Source organism: Anomaloglossus baeobatrachus, unplaced genomic scaffold (genome assembly GCF_048569485.1).
Source record: "Anomaloglossus baeobatrachus isolate aAnoBae1 unplaced genomic scaffold, aAnoBae1.hap1 Scaffold_719, whole genome shotgun sequence".
In the NCBI taxonomy this organism is placed as follows: domain Eukaryota; kingdom Metazoa; phylum Chordata; class Amphibia; order Anura; family Aromobatidae; genus Anomaloglossus; species Anomaloglossus baeobatrachus.
Window position 1 is genome coordinate 94,787 of NW_027445095.1, and position 14,798 is coordinate 109,584.

Genomic DNA, 14,798 nt, shown 5'->3' on the forward strand with positions numbered 1-14,798 from the left:
GACAACTCCACAGCGGTGGCATACGTCAACCACCAAGGGGGGACTCGCAGTCGGCAAGCCTTCCAGGAAGTCCGGCGGATTCTGATGTGGGTGGACGCCACGGCCTCCACCATATCCGCAGTTCACATCCCCGGCGTAGAAAATTGGGAAGCAGACTTCCTCAGTGGCCAGGGCATGGACGCAGGGGAATGGTCCCTTCACCCGGACGTGTTTCAGGAAATCTGTCGCCGATGGAGAAGGCCGGACGTCGACCTAATGGCGTCCCGGCACAACAACAAGGTCCCAACCTTCATGGCACGGTCTCGCGATCAAAGAGCTCTGGCGGCAGACGCCTTAGTGCAAGATTGGTCGCAGTTCCGGCTCCCTTATGTGTTTCCACCTCTGGCACTCTTGCCCAGAGTGCTACGCAAGATCAGATCCGATTGCAGCCGCGTCATACTCGTCGCCCCAGACTGGCCGAGGAGGGCGTGGTATCCGGATCTGTGGCATATCACGGTCGGCCAACCGTGGGCACTACCAGACCGACCAGACTTACTGTTCCAAGGGCCGTTTTTCCATCGGAATTCTGCGGCCCTGAACCTGACTGTGTGGCCATTGAGTCCTGGATCCTAGCGTCTTCAGGATTATCCCAAGGGGTCGTTGCCACCATGAGACAGGCTAGGAAGCCCACGTCTGCTAAGATCTACCACAGAACGTGGAGGATATTCTTATCCTGGTGCTCTGCTCAGGGAGTGTCTCCCTGGCCATTTGCATTGCCTACCTTTCTATCTTTCCTGCAATCTGGGTTAGAAAAAAGGTTTGTCGCTCGGCCCCCTTAAAGGTCAGGTCTCGGTGCTATCCGTCTTTTTTCAGAGGCGTTTGGCGCGCCTTCCTAAGGTGCGCACGTTCCTACAGGGGGTTTGCCATATCGTACCCCCGTACAAGCGGCCGTTAGATCCATGGGATCTGAACAGGGTACTAGTTGTCCTCCAGAAGCCGCTCTTCGAGCTTCTGAGGGAGGTTTCACTTTCTAGACTATCACAGAAAGTGGCTTTTCTGGTAGCGATCACATCTCTTCGGAGAGTGTCTGAGCTGGCAGCGCTGTCATCCAAGGCTCCTTTCCTGGTCTTCCACCAGGACAAGGTAGTGCTGCGCCCCATTCAGGAGTTTCTCCCGAAGGTGGTATCCTTTTTTCATCTTAATCAGGATATCTCTTTGCCTTCGTTTTGTCCTCATGCAGTTCATCGGTATGAGAAGGATTTACTTTTGTTAGATCTGGTGAGAGCACTCAGAATCTACATTTCCCGCACGGCGCCCTTGCGCCGTTCGGATGCACTCTTTGTCCTTGTCGCTGGTAAGCCCAAAGGGTCGCAGGCTTCTAAGGTCACCCTGGCTCGATGGATCAAAGAACCAATTCTTGAAGCCTACCGTTCTGCTAAGCTTCCGGTTCCATCAAGGCTGAAGGCCCATCCTACCAGAGCCGTGGGTGCGTCCTGGGCATTGCGACACCAGGCTTCGGCTCAACAAGTGTGCCAGGCAGCCACCTGGTCCAGCCTGCACACTTGCACCAAGCATTATCAGGTGCATACCTATGCTTCGGCGGATGCCAGCTTAGGTGGAAGAGTCCTGCAGGAGGCAGTGACACCCCCGTAGGGGAGGGCTGTTTTTGCAGCTCTAACATGAGGTATTTCTTTACCCACCCAGGGACAGCTTTTGGACGTCCCAATCGTCTGGGTCTCCCAATAGAGCGCTGAAGAAGAAGGGAATTTTGTTACTTACCGTAAATTCCTTTTCTTCTAGCTCTTATTGGGAGACCCAGCACCCGCCCTGTTGTCCTTCGGGATGTTTTTTTGTTGATTGCGGGTACACATGTTGTTCATGTTGAACGGTTTTTCAGTTCTCCGATGTTATTCGGAGTTAATTTGTTTAAACCAGTTATTGGCTTCCTCCTTCTTGCTTTGGCACTAAAACTGGAGAACCCGTGATACCACGGGGGGGGTATAGCCAGAGGAGGAGGGGCCTTGCACTTTTGATGTAGTGCTTTGTGTGGCCTCCAGAGGGCAGTAGCTATACCCCAATCGTCTGGGTCTCCCAATAAGAGCTAGAAGAAAAGGAATTTACGGTAAGTAACAAAATTCCCTTCTTCTCGTACGGCGCCGCTGCGCCGCTCGGATGCACTCTTTGTCCTTATCGCTGGCCAGCGTAAAGGGTCACAGGCTTCCAAATCAACCCTAGCTAGGTGGATCAAGGAACCAATTCTCGAAGCTTACCGTTCTGCAGGGCTTCCGGTTCCTTCACGGCTGAAAGCCCATTCTACCAGAGCCGTGGGTGCATCCTGGGCTTTGAGGCACCAGGCTACGGCTCAGCAGGTGTGTCAGGCTGCTACCTGGTCGAGCCTGCACACTTTCACAAAACACTATCAGGTGCATACCTATGCTTCGGCAGATGCCAGCCTAGGTAGGCGAGTCCTTCAGGCGGCGGTTAGCCACCTGTAGGCCAGAGCCGTTACGGCTCTATTATGAGGTATTATTTACCCACCCAGGGACTGCTTTTAGACGTCCCAATTGTCTGGGTCTCCCAATGGAGCGACAAAGAAGAAGGGAATTTTGTTTACTTACCGTAAATTCCTTTTCTTCTAGCTCCAATTGGGAGACCCAGCACCCGCCCCTGTTTTTTTGTGTACACATGTTGTTCATGTTGAATGGTTTCAGTTCTCCGTTATTCCTTCGGATTGAGCTTACTTTAACCAGTTTATAATTGTTTTTTCCTCCTTCTTGCTTTTGCACCAAAACTGAGCAGCCCGTGTGACCACGGGGGGTGTATAGGCAGAAGGGGAGGGGCTTTACACTTTTAGTGTAATACTTTGTGCGGCCTCCGGAGGCATAGCCTATACACCCAATTGTCTGGGTCTCCCAATTGGAGCTAGAAGAAAAGGAATTTACGGTAAGTAAACAAAATTCCCTTCTTTTTTGCTTTTTCATCCAAGAAAAAAATGAAAAAAATCGGACAAACTTTGATTATAAAATCTGACTGAACAAACTGACAAAAAAAACCCACTGCTGAAACTCAGACCAATTTTTTTGTTAAAAAAATCGCTGAAGTCTGAATGAGGCTGACACCAGGGCTGAGCCGTTAGAAATGTACTGACTCCATCTTTACAAAAACAAGTCACCATTAACCAGTTCATGACTAGAACATATACCCCCATTTCTACCAGTTCCTGACTAGAGCATATACCACTATTTTTTCACTAAGGCTATTTTGGGGTTTTATACTACATGTGCTCTTTAACTTTACTTGTTAAGATATTTAAGTATTTTTTTTTCTCACTTTTTAATTTACAACCACAAAGGCCTGGTAAAAATATTTCAAGTGACCCTGCGGATATCTGCAGGTTAATATGGTTTGGATGATGCCAGCTGCAGTACTGAAAATGAAAATAAACTTTTCCCCCAGTAGGCTTTTAGTCATACAGGCGTGTCCGGAGAAATTGTTGCCACCGCTCTGGCACCTTCACTTCTTGCGGTGCAGTGTATTAGTGCAGAGCAGGCTGTCCACGTGTTGTGAGCGGTGTTAGCACCGGGGGCTACTGAGAGAAGTAACGTAAACGTTTTCCTCGAAGCCGCATTTCCAGTACATCGGCCAGGACCTTTCAAACAGTATTAAACTGCTGATTAACCCGATAGATGCAGGTTAAGAGCGTTATCAGACCTGACAGGAGCCTTATAATTGCTAAATTCAAATTGTCCGTATATTGATAGTCCCAACCCACAGTGTGGGCAGTGATGGATATACTGTATATACAGTATATTCTGGCCATATATTTATTCAGCGCTTCACATTTTTGCAAGTTTTTCACATTCATTTCTAGTAGAATTTTTTTCATGAATAATTTTGTCACTTCATTGGTGTATCATAGTCATGGGCAGTCCAACTCTTTTTGGTGATCCGGTTCCCATGGCCTCGTTTACCAAAAAGAGCCGACTCTTTTGGCTCGTTCCTGGCTCCCTATTAATTATGTGTTCACCACAGGTAAACACACATTTAATCTTTTGTTGACGATGCTGAAACCCCGCCTACCCGCTGCTAAACCCTGCCCACTCCCAACTGACCAATTACTTTGCTAAGTGGGCGGGGTTTTGCCCACCAAACACCCATTTTTTTTACGCCCACTGAGAGCCGTTTAGAGAATTTAGTGGCTCTCACTGAGGATCCAGCTCCTGTCAGTCACAGCAAGGAGTCGGATCTTTGGATCGGATTGTTCCCGACCGACACATCACTAGTGTAACAGCCTTTTTAGCATTTTTTTTTCACTTTACACATTTGGTCATCTTCATATATTTATTGCTGTGTTTGATACTTTTATATTCGGTATTTTCATTTTTTTTTTAATGGATGGCCAAGAATGCAAAAGTACAGTAAAATCCAGAATATATAACACAAGTTCTGAATGATATCAGGATGTCAGTTCTATCATCCTCCGCCTGCTGCTGAGATTGATCATTACAGGTTACTGATCACAGAACTCTGGATCTTTATATTAAAATACTTTTATTTTAGGGACTAAAAGACACTATTTTTTCTTTGTTTTGTCATTATCCATAGGAGAGATAGGGTTTTGGAGTTAATGGGTTCCACTTGTGTGGTGCATTGGAGAAGAAGACCAGGATGCAGAAAATACAGCATGTGACACCGCTGTGCCGTAACATATGCAGGCATTAGAGGAAACTGCGCCATATATGGCCAGGATTAATATCGCTTCTGGAGTGTAGGAAGTGACGTTATAGGCGGTGGATCACATCTTGGGCTTCACTGAGTACAGCGTACCTGATGTGACCTGATGGGCAATGGAATGCATCGTGGGATTCCACTTAGTGCAGCACGCCGGATGTGACGTAATAACAGAAGCCGAATTAAACGTCTATCATATAGTAGGGATGAGAAATCACGCACCCTAGAGAGTGGTGGGATGCAAATGCGTTTCAACAACTGCCTGCTAGCTGCGCATGCACGCTGTATGGAAAAACCGTATGTAAACGCATAATACTACAGATATAGCAGATGTAGAAATACCCCTATGAGTTATGGGCACAAATAGGCAGCATGATATTTGATGTGGACAAGAAGCACTGTAGATCTGGACTATAGATAGCGCAATAATAAGGGACAGACATGATTATACTCTTCATTAGTTGGGGATATTATCAAAAAATGTACAGGACAATAATACAATCTTGATCCCAATAAGTGCACGAACAATTTAAAAAAAATATATACAAGACCAAATGATCATCAATTTATAAAAAATACCAGTGGTCACTAGGGCCTATACCAGAAATGGAGGTTGTATGTAAAAGGTATGCTAAAGTGTAAATACCACTAGAGCTGGACAGACTTAATAAATCTAACAAAGCTTAATTGCTGGTTAAGGTCCTTGGGGCTGAGTATAAAGGCCCCGTCACACACACAGAGATAAATCTTTGGCAGATCTGTGGTTGCAGTGAAATCATGGACATATTGTTCCATTTGTACACAGCCACAAACCTGGCACTGATTGTCCACAATTTCACTGCAACCACAGATCTTTCGCAGATTTATCTCTGTGTGTGACAGGGCCTTAACTCAAGCCAAAAAATCCACCTGCTTTCCCTTAGCAATATCCTTTCATCCCAATCACTTTGTGGGATAGTTTACTTTGAAATGAAACAGTATATCGCTACCATCTACGGCATTAACATGATGTGCCAAAGGGGTCTCCCTGCCATGTCTAAAATCCCCAAGGTTTTCGCTAATATGAACCTGAAGTTGTCGTGTCGTTTTTCCTACTTAATCTTTGGGGCAAGTGTAGGTGCACAGCTACACTACACCAGTGGTTTTACAATTGGCAAAGTCGTTTTTATAGACCCAATTTGTAACAACACTTCTAAAAGTATTAGGAGTGACATGTTGGCAAAACTAAAGTTATCAAACCTGAAGGCACCCAGTGATATGTTGTCCAACCAGGTAACGGCTTTTTTATTTTTTATATAGAGAGATGGTTGTGTACCACATGACCTTGATAGATCTCCCCTTCCTTAAGATGACAGGGGGATACAAATATGAAACCAGAAGTATCGGGATCTGCCCTGAGAATCCCCCAATATTTTCTGAGGATACTTGTAATGCAATCAGTTTGGTCATCATAAGTACCTTTTAGCCGTGTGATAGGTTCAGATGTTGGTTTAGGTGTAAGGATCCAATCTTAGTGCGTGTTTATTTAAATCCTGATTGAATGAATTCCCTAAAGTGGCCCCAATTGTGGAACCTTCTCTTGAAATTGGCAACCGTATTCTGACACTTCACCAAAGAGGAGCAGTTCCTTTGCTATCTAAGCGACTGCCTCTTTAGTAAAGGAAAGTTTTGTTTCCTTGAAAATGTGAGGTGATTATAATAAACCCATTTGAGCTAAGAAGTATAAATTCCGATAATCTGTATCATGTAGAAATTTAAGAAACATGAGATTAGGTTTTACTGATTATTTAGCTTTTAAATGTTACAGCAGCATTACTTCAACTGAATCAAACGTGTTTTGCTGCTATAACGTGGTCAGATCGTGCCTGTATTTATCTATAAAAGAGCTATTCAAACCTTTTCCCAACCCAATTTGGTGTTCAAACAACTACATTTTAAATCATCCGCTCTCTTCCCCATACTTTCAACAATCCATCCTGGATTATTTTGAACTAAATGATAATAGTGAAGTCTTGGATACGACTCTCTTGTGTGCGCACAAAGATACTTAAGAGGTCAATTTATCAAACAATCATTCCACAATAATGATAAGCAGTTACTTTATACAGATATACAAAATAAACTTTGTACCCTCCATAATCTCAATAAATTATAATTTTCCAATGATCGAGCATTAGAGATATCCCAGCTTTAAAACCAACTGCATGCACATTTTTACCAACATTATTATTATTATTATTATTATTATTTATAGAGCACCATTGATTCCATGGTGCTGTACATGAGAAGGGGGGTTACATACAGAAAACATATACAAGTTTCAATAAACAGACTAGTACAGAGGGAAGAGGGCCCTGCCCTTTCGGGCTTACATTCTAAAGGGTTTTGGGGAGGAGACAGTAGGCGGGGTGTAGGTTGGGCGGCAGCTCCGCATGGGGGTGGTCCGGCAGCTCCGCATGGTGGTGTGGCGGCAGCCCCGCACGGGGGTGGTCCGGCAGCTCCGCACGGTAGTGGGGCAGTGGGGTCATTGAAGGTTATAGGCATTTCTGAACAGATGAGTTTTCAGGTTCCGTTTAAAGTTTGCAAGTGTAGTATATAGTCTGACGTGTTGAGGCAGCGAGTTCCAGGAGACTGGGGATGCTCGGGAGAAGTCTTGGAGTCGGTTGCATGAGGAGCGAATGAGAGACGGAGATCTTGGGAGGACCGAAGATTACGTTTTGGAGTGTAGCGAGAGATTAGTTCAGAGATATACGGAGGAGACAGATTATTGATGGCTTTGTAGGTCAGTGTTAGTAGTTTGAATTGGATGCGATGGAAGATTAAGAGCCAATGGAGGGATTTGCAGAGATGAGAAGCGGGGTGGTATTGAGGAAAGAGGTGGATCATTCGGGCAGCAGAATTAAGGATGGACTGGAGAGGGGCGAGCGTGTAAGCAGGGAGACCACAGGAGGATGTTGCAGTAGTCGAGGCGGGAGATTGAGAGCATGCACTAGCATTTTTGTAGATTAAGAATTGAGGAAAGGACGGATTCTGGAAATATTTTTGAGTTGAAGACGGCAGGAGGCGGTGAGGGATTGGATGTGTGGTATGAAGGACAAGGCAGAGTCCAAGGTCACTCCGAGGCACCGAACTTTGGGTGCTGGGAAAGGCGTGATGTTATTTATTGTAATAGCTAGATCAGGTAGGGAGTGTAGGTGAGACGGAGGAAAGATGATCAGTTCAGTTTTGGCCACATTGAGCTTTAGGAAGCGAGAGGAAAAGAAGGAAGATATAGCCGATAGGCACTCTGGGATTCTGGACAGCAGAGAAGTGACATCTGGACCAGAGAGGTAGATTTGAGTGTCGTCGGCATATAGGTGGTACTGGAAGCCATGGGACTTTATGAGTTGTCCCAGTCCAAACGTATAGATGGAAAAGAGTAAGGGTCCCAGGACAGAGCCTTGAGGGACACCAACAGAGAGATGGCGGGATGAAGAGGTTGTGTGGGAGTGGGAGACACTAAAAGTGCGGTTGGAAAGGTATGAAGAGATCCAGGATAGGGCGAGGTCTCTGACACCAAGGGAAGAGAGGATCTGTAGTAGCAGGGAGTAGTCGACAGTGTCAAAGGCTGAGGATAGGTCTAGAAGTAGGAGTATAGAGAAGTGGTTGTTAGCTTTGGCAGTAAGTAAGTCATTTGTAATTTTAGTCAGGGCAGTTTCAGTGGAATGATGTGGACGGAAGGCGGACTGGAGGTTGTCGAAGAGAGAGTTAGAGGAGAGGTGGGAGGAAAGTTCACCAACATGAACAAACGCTAAAAAAGTACTGTCATTATTGGCACAGTAAGAAGCTCCCTTTTTAGCAAACAAAATCTTAAACCGCTCCATCCCGTATATCTTTCTTCTACTCATCTGACAAATGTAAATTAATAGATCCTCAGAACATTACCAATGAGTTTCCTAATTATCACAAATTATACATCTTGGAAACAGATACCAAAACTCTCCATCCGGATTACAAGAGCTTCCTTTCTGAATAAAATAAAGGTAACTCAATTGAATCCTGAACATACAAACTGTCTCCCAACCATTTACCTTTCAAGAAATAAAAGCTGTAGAGTTATTAAAGCTTAACAAAGCCCCAGGACTGGATGGTGTCACAAACGAATATGATAAGAAATATTAATTGCTGCAAGCTCCTTATTTAGTGAGACTTTAATAAAGCCGCTAAGACTAAATTGTATCCTAAAAAAATGCTTGTGGCTTTCATTATTACACTACCTAAGCCAGCCAACGTTAAAGACAATAACCCTTTAAAATTCAGATCTAAACTATACACTAAAGCCATATCTCTTAATCTTAATATTTTATCACTTACAGAACAGGATCAGGTGGGTTTTGTAAAAAGTCAAACTGCTGAAGGTACAGGTCACGTTACCAACATTATTTCTAAGGTGGGGTTTCGTGGAATGCCTTATTTGCTTCTGTCCTTGGATGCGGTGAAAGCATTCAATCGATTACACTGGGGTTACCTCCAAGAAGTGCTCATAAAATTTGGCATCTCTGGTCCTATCTCGTCCTCAATTATGGTACTTAACACATTGACCACTGCACAAATTTACTCATCAATTGTACTTTCTAACCCGTCCCTACTACAAATAGGTCACGCCAGGTTGCCCATTATCCCCTTTAATTTTCGCTTTATTAATGGAGCCCTTTGCCAAGTCAATTTGTTTCTCCAAATATTTCTGGCATGAAAATAGGCAAGGCTGATCAGCTGCAAACTAAAAAACAATGGAGATTTTACATGTATAATTAATGAATCTTTATTAAACAATTACAAAAATATTTATTAAAACAATACAAGATTTAATACAAGACAGGAATTGGACACAGTGCCCAAGCTAAACCTACAGAATATTATATATAATAGATTCAATCATCTGCTCAAATTGGTAAAGACATAAAGTACAGTGGTAAAGGGAAAATACATTTAATTCCCACAAGAGGTCGCCTGTGTAGCAACATCTAATCACAGCGTTAGTAATGAATATAAAGATTGTGCTCATGTAGAGAATATCATGGTAACTTGCACTCTTAATTATAATGTGTTTGCAGCAAAGTTGTCTTACCCAGTAGTCTCAGGGGTATAAGCAGGGCATGTGGACTGAAGGGAAGAGCCTGACAGCCGTTTCTCAGGCGGATTGTCCGCTTCTTCTCAGAGGTTTGTGATAGTCTCCATAGCCTTGCAAGACCTTATAAAAGGACCTGTGAGTGACCACGTGATCAATTACGTAACACACGTCACCGAGCATGCGCTCACCACTCTAATAATATCAGAGGATGCTGTTGTAGAGGCCTGGCTTCACAGCGTTGGCGTCATAGCAGTGTAGGTCACATGAGAATCACATGGTCACATGGTTTATTACCACTGTGATCGCACATCATCGAGATTGCTCCTGATAACAGGAGGAACGCGTCACCTCCGCACACAGGGGCAACCTCAAGAAGGAAAGTGCTCATAGTGGTGTCGCGGGGACTAAATGTGCTTAATACATTGCCACAGCCAAATCAGCACACACATATACAATATAAGAATCAATCTAAATAGATGCACATATTCCTCAAAATGTAAAGATAAGTAATAGTAATAATACTATAAATATGTATGTCATAATTACAGTATAGGCAGTATGTGCATGTATGTAAAACAGCATCATACTAAAAATACATCCATTGTGCTGATAGGTTGTCGAAATTCCTAAAAACCATTCATCGTTTGGACCAAAAAGACGCACATTAAAGGACCAGGAGGAATGATTTCATGAGGTCTTAATAGAAAGGAAGGTGCACATCAATACAGGCAAGACACCCCAATATAGGGTAATAAAAAGGAGGTAAGAAAAACATATAATGAAAAGAACACACGTGAAGAGGATATTTCAGATATTTAACTCAGATGGTCAATCATAAAAATGAGGAGAAACTAAAGGATTTGTTTAGTCCATCCGGAGACATAGTCCCCAGGGTAACAATCCACCTGGTAAGCGTTGGGCCAGGCGTTTCTTGAGATTGCCCCCTCTGAAGACTCCATGTATAACAGGTCTGAGGGAACTAGGGTTGAAGTTATGAGTTGTCCTAAAATGTCGCTGCAAAGTTTTGTGTCGAGACATCTTACACCATTTTTGTCGCAACTATGTCCCTGACGTGTGGTCCCTTGTTCTGATCCGTAACTCCCAAGATATTACGATATACACCTGCGGACACCCATACGTCGCATGGTATATCACATGTGTTGTACCGCATGTGATATACTCCCTGATGTTAGTGTCGCCTGCCATCTGCCAAGGAAAAAGTAGTACCTCTGTCGATGTTATTGCAAGCCACACAGTATCCGCATATGTAACAGCCTTTACATGGATTAATGGATCCAAACAAATTGGGAGTCGCAGGGATATAGTGACTAAAAACCAATAGGTCCCTCAAGTTCCTGGAACGCCTCAAGGTCATAGATGAGGCATTAGTGAGGCAATTCCTAAGTGAAGTTTTAAGGCCACTTTACACACAGAGATAAATCTTTGGCAGATCTGTGGTTGCAGTGAAATTGTGGACAATCAGTGCCAGGTTTGTGGCTGTGTACAAATGGAACAATATGTCCATGATTTCACTGCAACCACAGATCTGCCAAAGATTTATCTCTGTGTGTGAAGTGGCCTTTAGAGATCAAAATTGGCCAATGTCTCCCTAATATTGACCACATTTGACCCCATTGCTGGTTATGGGTAGAGATTAACCTGATTTTGGTGGATTAATTCACCTTGGGAAGTAAAGGTTGTAATAATTGATCACATTTAGTATTTTTAGCCCTATTAAAGCCCCTCTTAATGGACCTCCTGCTGTATTCCGTTTCTTTGAATCTATTCTTTAAATCATCAGCCTGCTTTGTAAACTTGTCTTCAGTAGAGCAAATCCTCCTCATCCGGAGGAATTGGCCAATCGGGATCACTTGAAGAGTAGAATGATTATGCGCTGACGTGAAATGTAACAAGGAGTTATCTGCTGTTGACTTCCTGCAGACGTCAGTCTCTAAGGGGTGCTTCACACACAGCGAGCTCGCTGCCGAGATCGCTGCTGAGTCACGCTTTTTGTGACGCAGCAGTGACCTCATTAGCGATCTCGCTGTGTGTGACACTGAGCAGCGATCTGGCCCCTGCTGCGAGATCGCTGCTCGTTACACACAGCCCTGGTTCGTTTTCTTCAAAGGCGCTCTCCCGCTGTGACACACAGATCGCTGAGTGTGACAGCGAGAGAGCGACAAATGAAGCAAGCAGGGAGCAGGAGCCGGCGTCTGGCAGCTGCGGAGGCTGGTATCTAAGATAAACATCGGGTAACCAAGGTGGTTACCCGATATTTACCTTAGTTACCAGCCTCCGCAGCTCTCACGCTGCCTGTGCTGCCGGCTCCGGCTCTCTGCACATGTAGCTGCTGTACAAATCGGGTTAATTAACCCGATGTGTACAGCAGCTAGGAGAGCTTAGAGCCAGCGCTAAGCAGTGTGCGCGGCTCCCTGCTCTCTGCACATGTAGCTGCATTACACATCGGGTTAATTAACCCGATGTGTACTGTAGCTAGGAGAGCAAGGAGCCAGCGCTCAGTGTGCGCGGCTCCCTGCTCCCTGCACACACAGCTAAGCGGTGTGCGCTGGTAACTAATGTAAACATCGGGTAACCATACCCGATGTTTACCTTAGTTACCAGTCTCCGCAGCTTCCAGACGGCGGCTCCGTGCAAGCGCAGCGTCGCTTGCACGTCGCTGCTGGCTGGGGGCTGTTCACTGGTCGCTGGTGAGATCTGCCTGTTTGACAGCTCACCAGCGACCATGTAGCGATGCAGCAGCGATCCTGACCAGGTCAGATCGCTGGTCGGATCGCTGCTGCATCGCTAAGTGTGAAGGTACCCTAATGCCCGAGAAGTATCAATCTCAAGGTTGACTTCTAAAAAGTCAACCTTCAACGAATCACATCTGTAAGTAAGTTTGACATTAATATCATTTGTATTCATTGCCAACAGACTGATCAGCGTATTGGCCTACTTGCGGATAATGTAATTCTATGTGTTACCAATCCTCATGAGTCCGTAACCCAAATCTCTCAAGTTATTACTACTTTTGTCTCTTCTAGTTACTATAACGTACATACGTCCAAATCAATAATTCTAAATATTGCTATTTCTCTTAATATCCAATTCTTGATACAAAGGGATTCTCCCTTTACTTAGTGAATATAAAGCAATTCCATATTTCAGTATATCGTTAACCTTTCCCATTAAGAACTTAGAAGCAATTCATTTTTTCGACTGTACTACTCTCAATGATATTCAGAAATACAGTACAGTCATGGCCAAAAGTTTTGAGAATGACACCAAAATTATATTTTCACATGATCTGTTGCCCTCTGGTTTTTATTTGTGTTTGTGTGATGTTTACATCACATACAGAAATATAATTGCAATCATATTATGAGTACCAAAAGGTTATATTGACAGTTAGAATGAGTTAATGCAGTAAGTCAATATTTGCAGTGTTGACCCTTCTTCTTCAAGACCTCAGCAATTCTCCCTGGCATGCTCTCAATCAACTTCTGGACCAAATCCTGACTGCTAGCTGTCCATTCTTGCATATGCAATGCTTGCATTTTGCCAGAATTTGTTGGTTTTTGTTTGTCCACCCGTCTCTTGATGATTGCCCACAAATTCTCAATGGGATTAAGATCTGGGGAGTTTCCAGGCCATGGACCCAAAATCTCTGTTTTGTTCCATGAGCCATTTAGTGATCACCTTTGCTTTATGGCAAGGTGCTCCATCATGCTGGAAAAGGCATTGTTGGGCGCCAAACTGCTCTTGGATGGTTGGGAGAAGTTGCTCTTGGAGGACATTCAGGTACCATTCTTTTTCATGGCTGTGTTTTTAGGCAAGACTGTGAGTGAGCCGATTTCCCTTGGCTGAGAAGCAACCCCACACATGAATCGTTTCAGGATGCTTAACAGTTGGCATGAGACAAGACTGGTGGTAGCGCTCACCTCTTCTTCTCCTAATAAGCTGTTTTCCAGATGTCCCAAACAATCGAAAAGGGGATTCATCTGAGAAAATGACTTGACCCCAGTCCTCAGCAGTCCACTTCCTGTACCTTTTGCAGAATATCAGTCGGTCCCTGATGTTTTTTCTGGAGAGAAGTGGCTTCTTTGCTGCCCTCCTTGAAACCAAGCCTTGCTCAAAGAGTCTCCACCTCACAGTGCGTGCAGAAGCACTCACACCAGCCTGCTACCATTGCTGAGCTAGCTCGGCACTGCTGGCAGTCCGATCCCGCAGCTGAAACAGTTTTAAGATACGGTCCTGGCGTTTGCTGGTCCTTCTTGGGCGCCCTGGAGCCTTTTTGGCAATAATGGAAGCTCTCTCCTTGAAGTTCTTGATGATGCGATAGATTGTTGACTGAGGTGCAATCTTTGTAGTTGCGATACTCTTCCCTGTTAGGCCATTTTTTGTGCAGAGCAATGATGGTTGCACGTGTTTCTTTAGAGATAACCATGGTTAACTGAAGAGAAACAATGATACCAAGCACCAGCCTCCTTTTAAAGTGTCCAGTGGTGTCATTCTTACTTAATCATGACTGATTGATCGCCAGCCCTGTCCTCATCAACACCCACACCTGTGTTAATGGAAAAATCACTAAAACAATGTTAGCTGCTCCTTTTTAGGCTGGAATGCAATGATGTTGAAATGTGTTTTGGGGGTTAAAGTTCATTTTCTTAGCCAATATTGACTTTGCAAGTAATTGCTGTTAAGCTGATCACTCTTTATGACATTCTGGAGTATATGCAAATTGCCATTAGAAAAACTGAAGCAGTAGACTTTGTAAAAATTAATATTTGTAGCATTCTCAAAACTTTTGGCCATGACTGTATATCAAATTCCCCATCTCATGAATAGATCATATATCTGTAGCCAATATAATGCTCCTTCCCAAAATATTATATTACATTGGTATCCTGCCCATTCCTCTACCTACACAAAAATGTAAAAAACTCCAATCGCTCCTGACTAGTTTATTTGGAATCAC

General features: G+C 44.2%; 1 long non-coding RNA gene across 1 annotated transcript in view; it reads right to left on the reverse strand.

Moving 5' to 3' along the window:
• LOC142287275 (uncharacterized) overlaps positions 1-9,975 on the reverse strand; it is a 75,573-nt gene extending 65,598 nt beyond the window's left edge. The window contains exon 1 of the long non-coding RNA XR_012748267.1: positions 9,818-9,975. This is a non-coding gene — a long non-coding RNA (uncharacterized LOC142287275). The remainder of the gene's footprint in view (positions 1-9,817) is intronic.
• Between the last annotated feature and the right edge of the window lie 4,823 nt (positions 9,976-14,798).